Below are 9,307 nucleotides of genomic sequence, written 5' to 3' on the forward strand. Positions count from 1 at the left end.
TCTACTCCATGCTCCTCTAGGGGCGGGTGGCTCCATTCAGTGGTGAGCAGGTCTGGCCCCCCCCACCCCGCCCCTCCGCAGGCTCCCATTTACTCCCATGAGCCTCTCAGGCCATGGTTCTCATGCGGAAAGTGGGTGGGTATCAGATTTGCCTGAGAACTTTTCCAAAATGTCCCTGTCCTCTCCCTTCTCCGGCTTGTATCAGGATAGGCTTGCGTGAGGCGCACAGCACATAAGTGGCAAAAGCTCCCCCATTGATTCCAGTGCTGTCCCTGCCGGTCCCCAGGCCTGCCACCCGGGGACCTGTGCCCATCAGGCCCCTGGGAGAAGCAGCCTCAATCCCATCTCATGTTTTGAAGGAGCCCCAAGGCTGCTGCGGCTTCTTGCACCTTTCCCATAGACCAGAGGTTCTGCCCATTTGCAAGCCGGGCAGAAGTGTGCAGATGTGACCACATAATCACACACACCCAGCACCAAAAAGCATGGGGCAGGGGGTGCAGAGATAGAGGATTCAGCCCGCAGAGATTTAACTTCTGGCCCCCATGCCTAGCCCAGTGCTCCCCTCACCTCACCAAGCCCAGCCCATAGCATGGACTGGAGTTATTCCACCTACTTGTGCGTAAATGTGAACGTTTCCGTAATTAAAAATTGGGTTTTATTCCGAATGGTTTGCAGTAAGGATCAGATGAAATACTGGATGTCATGTGCTTTGCCTGTGCAGGCGTGAGGCCTGACAGCCGGATTATCTGGCTCATCTCTTAATTCTCCCTGGAAGAGTGTCTGGTGGAAGCTCAGGGCAACAGCCCTTACTGGGAGGAAAGACACGGAGGCCCAACGAGAGTCACAAAGTCATGCATCTGTGGGGCAGGGACAGAGGGGCCTGAAGTTTACACAGGGTGGTTATTTTGTTTGTTTGTACGTTTGTTTTGGTTGAAGGGGGGGTTCTGTAAGAAAAAGAATACAAAATAACAAAAACACAATTAAAATGAGTACAAACCTGAAAATTTATCCAGAATGAGGAAAAAAGCATACTAAATTAAAATATTAAAAAGCCGGGGCTTCCCTGGTGGCACAGTGGTTGAGGGTCTGTCTGCCGATGCAGGGGACGCGGGTTCGTGCCCCAGTCCGGGAAGATCCCACACGCCGCGGAGCGGCTGGGCCCGTGAGCTATGGCCGCTAGGCCTGCGTGTCCAGAGCCTGTGCTCCTCAACGGGAGAGGCCACAGCAGTGAGAGGCCCGTGTACCGGAAAAAAAAAAAAAAAAAAAAAGCCAAGAGGGGACTTCCCTGGCGGTCCAGTGGTTAAGACTCCGTGATTCCACTGCAGGGGACATGGGTTCGATCCCTGGTTGGGGAACTAAGATCCTGCATGCCACACAGTGCAGCCAAAAAAGAAAAAGGGAAAAAAAGCCGAGAAGTACCACAAACATCACAAAATCCAGAAAAATAACATAACATTTTAATTAATTTCCAGCCCAATCTACCTCTATTGTACTTCTTTTTTTTTTTTTTTTAATTTATTTGGCTGTGCCGGGTCTTAGTTGCGGCACACGGGATCTTTAGTTGCAGCATGTATGTAGGATCTAGTTCCCTGACCAGGGATCGAACCCGGGCCCCCCTGCATTAGGAGCGAAGAGTCTTAACCACTGGACCACCAGGAAAGTCCCTCTACTGTATTTCTATCTTTTTTTTGGCTGTATACTCTTTGAATACCTCTTCCTGAGACAATTCTGTAACTGTTTTGTTCTCCACAGAGAAAATGGAAAGATAGCCTAGTCTTTCCTCTAACGTGGCTGATCCAAACTTGTGTTTTGATTATGGATAGTTTAGAAAATGTTCACATTCACAAATTATTATTGGTATTGGCATGTAAATGTTTGGGATTGTTGCTAAATTTGGGGAAAACCTCTATCCGTTTCTTTTGTATGTAAACTATAGGAATTCAGGGCATTTCAAGTTTTCTTGTTCAAATCAGCCAAAAAATTAAACACCAAAAATCTGATAAATTCTATTTCACGTGATTCCCATTTTGAAAAAGAGTGTGTATTATGTTAAAAAAAATCATTATTCCTGAAACTTGTTAAAGATGGTCAGGAAGACTTTATTCAAGGGGGGCTGGCTACTACAATGGGGTTTGTAGAAGGGAGAGAGATCAGGCTCAACTCTGAATACAGCAAGGAAAGTGGGATTTATAGCCAAGGAACAGGGTGTTGGTCAGTGGATGGAAAATTACTAAGTGGAAGCATCAGGGGGAGGGCTTTCTTGCAGAAGGCAGGACAGGGTGATCAGACATCAGTGGGGGATGCTGGAGGACGAGGGTGATCAGATAAGGAGGGGCAGATTCTGGCTAAACTGACTGATGTAGTAGGATTCTTGTTAAAACTGGGCAATGCAGAGACAAACACAGAAGCCCAATAGTGAGGGCCCAGTTGATAAGGGAATTCAGAGGAGCCTGACTAGGGTTTGGTCAAGGAGAGAATCTTTATCAATTCTAGGATTGCACTTCCATTTTGAATAGGAATTGATAAGAACAAAAGTTTTTGATTTTATGCATTTGAAGATCAGAAGAATGCTCCCCCGACTAGCTTCCGGCTTCATCATTTCAAAGTTTATTCTCCTACAGTGCCCACGTGTTCACAGCCCAGCCTCAGGGGGACACACTTAGTGTGATACAATCTCTGGCCCTGCACCTTTCACAGTGAGCCACAGGAATGTTCCCAGTAGCCATTTCTACACCAGCATGACCAGCAATGAGCTAACGACAGTCAGTCCTCCATATTCTCAGGCTCCACATCCTCAAATTCAAGCAACTGCTGATTAAAATATTTGAAAAAAAATTTCCAGAAAGTTCCAAAACGCAAAACTTGAATTTGCCACACACCCAGCAACTATTTAAATATATTTTATTTACAGCTATTTACATAGCATTTAAATTGTATTAGGTATTATAAGTGATCTGGAGATGATTTAAAATATATGGGAGGATGTTTGTAGGTTATATGCAATTACTACACCATTTTATGTAAGAGATTTGAGCATCCCCACGGATACAGAGGGATGACTGTATACATGAAGTGACTGCAAGCCCTTCTTCCACCACATTCTGATTTACTTGCCACATGTTTGTTGAGTGCCTGCTGTGCACTCCACCCTGGTCAAAGTGCTGAAAAAGACCCTTAGTGCAACTGCAAGGCAAGCAAAGACTACCTCTAAGTATCACTAGAATTTCGATTCTCACCACCCCAACTCCTGAGACTCAGAACATCTCACCTAGATTTGCAGGGACCATCTAATAGGACATTTTATCCCCACGTTATCTTCTAGTGTGTCCTGCACTCAGCTCTCAAAGGACCTAACTGCATCAGATACATAGCACAGTGTCTGGCATACAGATAGGGCTTAATAAATGATACTCGACTGAATGAATGAATCAGCAAATGAGTATCACTCCCTTAAGGACTCCATAAGGCTTCCTACTGTGATAATGCTTTTCTGTGAGTTTTGCAGTTTCAGATACTGTATTCTGTCCTCTCATCCCCACAAATAGGCTGTTATCTGTCCAATTATCAGTCCTAGTTTGGCCCAGCAAATAGTCATTTGCTGACCTTGTCATTGCCATTGTAGTGACCATCAAACCTAAACAGTCTACCTGACTTTCAAGGCCTTCTACAATCAACCCCGCCCTAAATATTTATCTAGACTCTTCCCTCTTACCCCCTCCCTAGTTTACTGTTTCAGCAAAGAAAGTAGCCTCGGACTTCCCTGGCAGTCCAACGGTTACGACTCCGTGCTACCAAAGTGATGGGTACAGGTTTGATCGCTGGTTGGGGAACTAAGATCTCACATGCTGCACGGTGCGGCCAAAAAATTAAGAAAAAGTAGCCTCACACATGTAAGAGACACATTTACTTTACTTTAACATGACGTTGACTGTATTTTAAACAGGTCGATTGTAGAAAAGTTGGGAAAACCAAAACGAACCAAAGCACAGTACAAACATTAATGTTCATTTTCTTGCCATCTCTTTTCAACGAACACACGCTTAACTTTCCGCTTTCAGCGAAATGGAGAGCACAGCATTTTGCAACACGCTCTCTTCTCTCGGTGATAACACATTGCCTTCTGCCTCCATGTCTTCGCCTATAGATACACAAATCTGAGAGGTGAAAGGGACCAGAGCAGGGCAAGGGGTCTTCGTTAACATGCAGAGAAGAGAGTGCCTAAGAACCAGCTTCTGCATTTAAATACCCCTGATGAGTGGGAACCTCTCCCTCCCAAGGCAGCCTGTCCACTGGGGGGCGCTTCTTCGACAGTGCTTTCATTCTTGGTGAGCAGAGATGGGCCTCTGGGAGGCTCTGTGTTCTAGTTCTGCTCTCTGGAACACTACAGGAGAGCCTACACGTTCCTCCTGTTAGCCTGTCCACTCTTCAAAGACTGATACAGCATGAACCCTTTTCTAGGTTCAACAATCCTGAACTCCCTTCATCTTAGGTATCCCCTGAATTCCCATTCTCACCATCATTCTTCTCAGTCATACTATTAAACTATGCCATTCAGGGAAAATTACAGGTATCTTTTAGGTACATCTTCCTGATCTTCTATAATTTTCGGATTCTCTACCATGAGCTTATATTATCTCACTGGAAAAAAACATTTAACATAAAATGTCATTTCTCTGCTCTTCTGTTGTTATTTTTTGCTCCTAATTAGCTGAATCCTGAAGTGTCACAATGACTCTACTGTGTCCTCCCTCCCACCACGTGTTCCGCTGGCTGTTCAGTGGCTGGACCAGAGTCCCGTGGCTGCCGCCAGGGACAGAGCTCCAGGTTGACAGCCATCCACTGGTCCAGCTCTTGGGGCAAAACTGTTCATACTGTTACAGACCTCACCTCACTCTGCCTCACCTTGCTCACATGCCTCTCTCATGTCCACACGGACAGCAAGGGAAGCTTCCTTCAGTGCTTGCCAAGATAACCTTTGCTTTTCCTAACATGCTAACAATAAATATGTTGAATGATTGAAAAAAAATCCTTTGGTAATGGGGATTTGGGTTTGACATGATTTAATGAATTAATTCTGGAATGAGTATGGTCCTCTGTAAAGTGCTCCCAGACCATCTGTTTAATAATTCTAGAATGCTGTTGAGTGACATTAAGCTTATGTCCCAAGAACCATATTATTCTCCCTTTGAAAATCAGGACATTTTGCTCCCTCTGGCTGGTTAGTCCTTCTTCTCTTCTCTAACCCATCCTACAAGTCCTGTCTCTTCAGGCCAATCAGGATCATTCAGTGGCTTCACCCTTTCCTGAACTCCTATAATGACTCATAACCAGAAGCAAGCAGCAGCAATAGCAATAGCTACCACTTTTAGAGCTTGTCCCGTGCCACACACTTGGCTAAAAGACTTTACATCCTTTATCATGCGTAGCAATTAATCACTATATCATACTTTTGAATATATATAAACTTTTAATCACCTGAATAACAGGTGCTATTATCACCCCCATTTAGCAGATGAGGAAACTGAAATTTAGAGAAGTTTAGGTTCCTGTGTTGCTCAGTGTCCCTTAGCTGGTGAACAAGCTCAGGTTTGTCTGGGTCCAAAGTCTGAGCTCTCACTTCCTATCCCCCAGGTATTAGCACCTGTGTTACACAATTTAGCCCTTCACGTTGTACCATTCTCTTATAGTTTTCTGGAACTTTGGTCTTAATATTTCTGGCACCTCCTGGGCAGCACCTAACATGGCCTTAGGCACAGTCAGTGGGTCCTTAGCAGCTAACTGGTCTTTCTTGAACACTGCCCCTGGTTCTGTCCCCTGCTGGGAGCTGGCAGCATCCGTCACCTCCATGGCCAGCCGCTGGGAGAAGCTGCCTTGGAGGGGGCTGGGCAAGGGCCCAGCTGTCTCCACCTCTCACTTCAGGATGAAGAAGGGACCACATCACAGAAACCAGAGGGATGTGCCCAGCCCCCTAAGACCCTAGGAGGATGACACTCTCAAGTTTCCACCTTCTGTTCTCTTCCACTGAGCCTCTAAGGGCCTGAGGCCTCAGCTGACAATTCTGATAATCTAATTCTCAACAAGGCCTTCCTGGCCAGTAATTGAATCCTGTGTTTTCCTCCCAACCCAATCAGGGGGCCTTACCCGCACATCTGCTCAGCAAAACACTGGGCCAGTCTTGGTGGGACAGGCAGAGGCGTGCAGACCCTCCTCAGACTCCAGGTGCTTCTGTTCCAGGTGCCACAGGTGCAGACCTGACAACAGGACTGAGTGGCACATCTGGGACGCTGTCCTTTGCAGGACAGTCACTGTGCTTAGGAGGGCTTCAAGGACACAAGCCCTGGAGTGTGTCTGTGGAGGAGGATGGACTGAAGGCAGGATTCTGATAGGGAGGAGAGGGAGGCATGGGCCAAGGCCTGGGGGTGGGAACATGCATGACACATTCAGAGACAAGAAGTCAACCCGCCTGGACGGGCCTTCACGGCCTTCAGCCAAGGAATGACTCTAAGATGCCCAAACCGTTATCAGGAAGTATGTGTGTGGTGGGGTGCAGAGGCGGGGCGCCACGGTGTCAAAAGCCCGCTCTGACCATGCCTATCTCCAGCCCTCTGTCTACAGAACAAAGAGGAAACCTACTGGTAGGGCTAGGTGTAGGGGGTTCCCCAACTCTGGACACAGACCACCCAGTTCGTTGAGCCCAGAAACGGGCCATTTCCTCACCTCCAAGTCCTGCCTATTTCACCATCTTGACAGGTCTTCTATCATCCCTCTGGCAGGCGGGCCACCGTCACATATGACCTGTGTGGTGGCGACGGGCCCCCTCCTTGACTACTCTCCTCCAGGCATGTTGTTCTCTAGCACATTCTCCACACACATCTCCACACGCCTCCCCTGCACTGACACTCTCCAGTGGCTTCCCAGGGCCTTCAGGTCAAGAGCATGGCGATAACGCCTTCTGCGGCTTTGTTCCCCCATCTCTCCAGTGTCACGTCTTGTCACACTAAGCTCCCAAGATATGGGGTCGCTGTGAGGATTAAGCACATCCAAGAAACCTCACTTCTTACTGTTGGGATGACTTGCCTGAGGTCACACTAGCCAGTAAGTGTGCAGTGTGATTCACACCCAGATGGCTTGTCTCCAGAGCCCAGCTTCTTCAAACTAGATTACGGTCCCTTTGGAAACTTCTATGGGCACCAGGAACCCCCATCAGCCCTCCATCCCAAGTTTACACACAAGCCCCCACTGCATTTAAGGTTTCTGCCTACATGGCACCTCCTCCAGGAAGCTTTCTCAGATGCCCCACCCCATAGGTTTGGCTGGGGGCAGTGGTTGCCCTACTTTGCTACACATTGGAGTCACCTGGGAATCTTTTTTCAAACTACTGATGCCTGACTCCCACTCCCAGATGTGATCAGATCGGTTCTGGGTGCCCCCAAGATGACTCTAAGGTACGGCAAAGTCAGGTAACTGCCGGCAGTCGCTCTCGAATTGGAATATGCATCAGCATTGGCAGGAGGGCTTATTAAACAGATAGCCAGTCCCACCCCCAGTTTCTGATTCCATATACCTGGGTTAAGACCTGAGAACGTGCATTTCTAACAAGTTCCTGAGCTCTGCTGCCCCGGGATCATGCTTGGAGAGGCCCTAAGCTAAGGAGTCCTCCAGATACCCACGTGTTCCCAGAGTGCTCAGTGATCATCACCACCTCTGCACCCATCACATCTGTTGTCATCGTCTGTGTGCTTCTTGGCCACCTTGGCCAGGCCAGGAGCTTTCTACTCCATTATCTTCAGTGACAGGTGTCAACACTTGTTAAATCAATGAACCCACGACACACCGGGCAAGCTTTGACTGGCACTCTGCAGCCATCCTTGCTTCTGAGTGGGAAAGGAGCTGTTATTATAACCAGTGCTGTCTTTTACTGAGCACAGAGGGGTGGAGTAAGTCATTCAGGCCACAGACGGAGAAAAGGGCAGAGCTGGGATCACACGTGGCAGCCCCAGGCCCACACTTTCAATGGCTGTACCGAGGGGTCCTTTCCTAGGTGACCCCTAATCTCCCCACCCCCCGCTGTCCCCACTCCCCCATCTTAGATTCCCAGTGAGTTTCGGAGTATAGGTCTCCATCTATTGGTAGGTGTGAGCGGTATTTTTCAAATGATCTAATCCAGGACAGAACTGAACAAACTAGATCAGAATGCACCCAGGTAGTAAGAGTAAGTATTGTTTAGCAAAATACACGTGCGCGCAGACCTATACTGGGTCGTGAGGTAAAATGCATGTCTTACTGTGGATCATGGTCCAAAAAGTCTGCAAATCCCTTTCTTAGAGGCAGAGTCTCCATCAAATCTCCATCTGCGGCTCTCAGCCCGAGAAGAGCTAGGCCGGCCCCTGCTGGGCACTGCCAGTATTGCACCAGGAGCCTCCCCGCCGTGAGCTTGGGGGTGGCCTGGCCCTGACTTGGTGAGTAGGTGTGGAAAGCAGCGTCAATTGCCTCATGGGAGTTCAAAATACAAAAAAAAATTTTCAATAAAAATTGTAATGAAATGTTATCAGTTCCACAGTGTCTTCCCTGTGCTCTGACTGCTCTCATCTCCCCAGGGAGAGCGGAAGCTCCTGGGGGCACGCTGGGACCTTGCGTCCCACCCGAGACACTGGTGAGCTGCGGTGCTCCACTCCCACGTGCTGACTGATCGGCCAGTACTGAAGAAGGAAGTTGTCTAGGGTCACCAAACACTTAGCTAATAATTCTGAGCACCCAGGCAAGAAATGGGTTGCAAAAGCAGAGGGAGATGTGGCATCTAGAACATATTACGTAGCTACTATGAGGCAGATATTCATAGATCCTATTTCATCAAGTCTTTGTTCCTCCCTTATTATCCTCACTTTACAGACGAGAACACCGGGGCTTAAGATCACGAGGCTGATGAGGAACAAGTTCCAGAAGCTGGGCCTGCTGAATTCTAGGCCAGCACACCTGGAGACAGAGGAGGAAGTCGAGGTAATTGGACCCTTTTCCCAGCCGGGCCTCTTCTTCGCCTCTAGCTTTGCTCCCAGCTTCTCCCTGCACTGTCGCTGGAGGAGCTGATACCTTACAAGGTGACACAATAGTCTTGAAGCATGGGGCTTTCCTGGTTTAGAGTGAGTCACTGTCGTGGGTTTGGGCATAAATCTTAGAGGTCCCCAAACCCTCTAAGACTGAATTTGCAGTCTTACAGAAAGCACATTTTCACAATTTTAAGCCATAACCATTTTCTGCTGGAGGATGAATCTGCCTAAGAGAAGCATTCTTGTCTACTGTGCACCAGGAT

Source organism: Phocoena sinus, chromosome 14, assembly GCF_008692025.1.
Source record: "Phocoena sinus isolate mPhoSin1 chromosome 14, mPhoSin1.pri, whole genome shotgun sequence".
NCBI lineage: Eukaryota > Metazoa > Chordata > Mammalia > Artiodactyla > Phocoenidae > Phocoena > Phocoena sinus.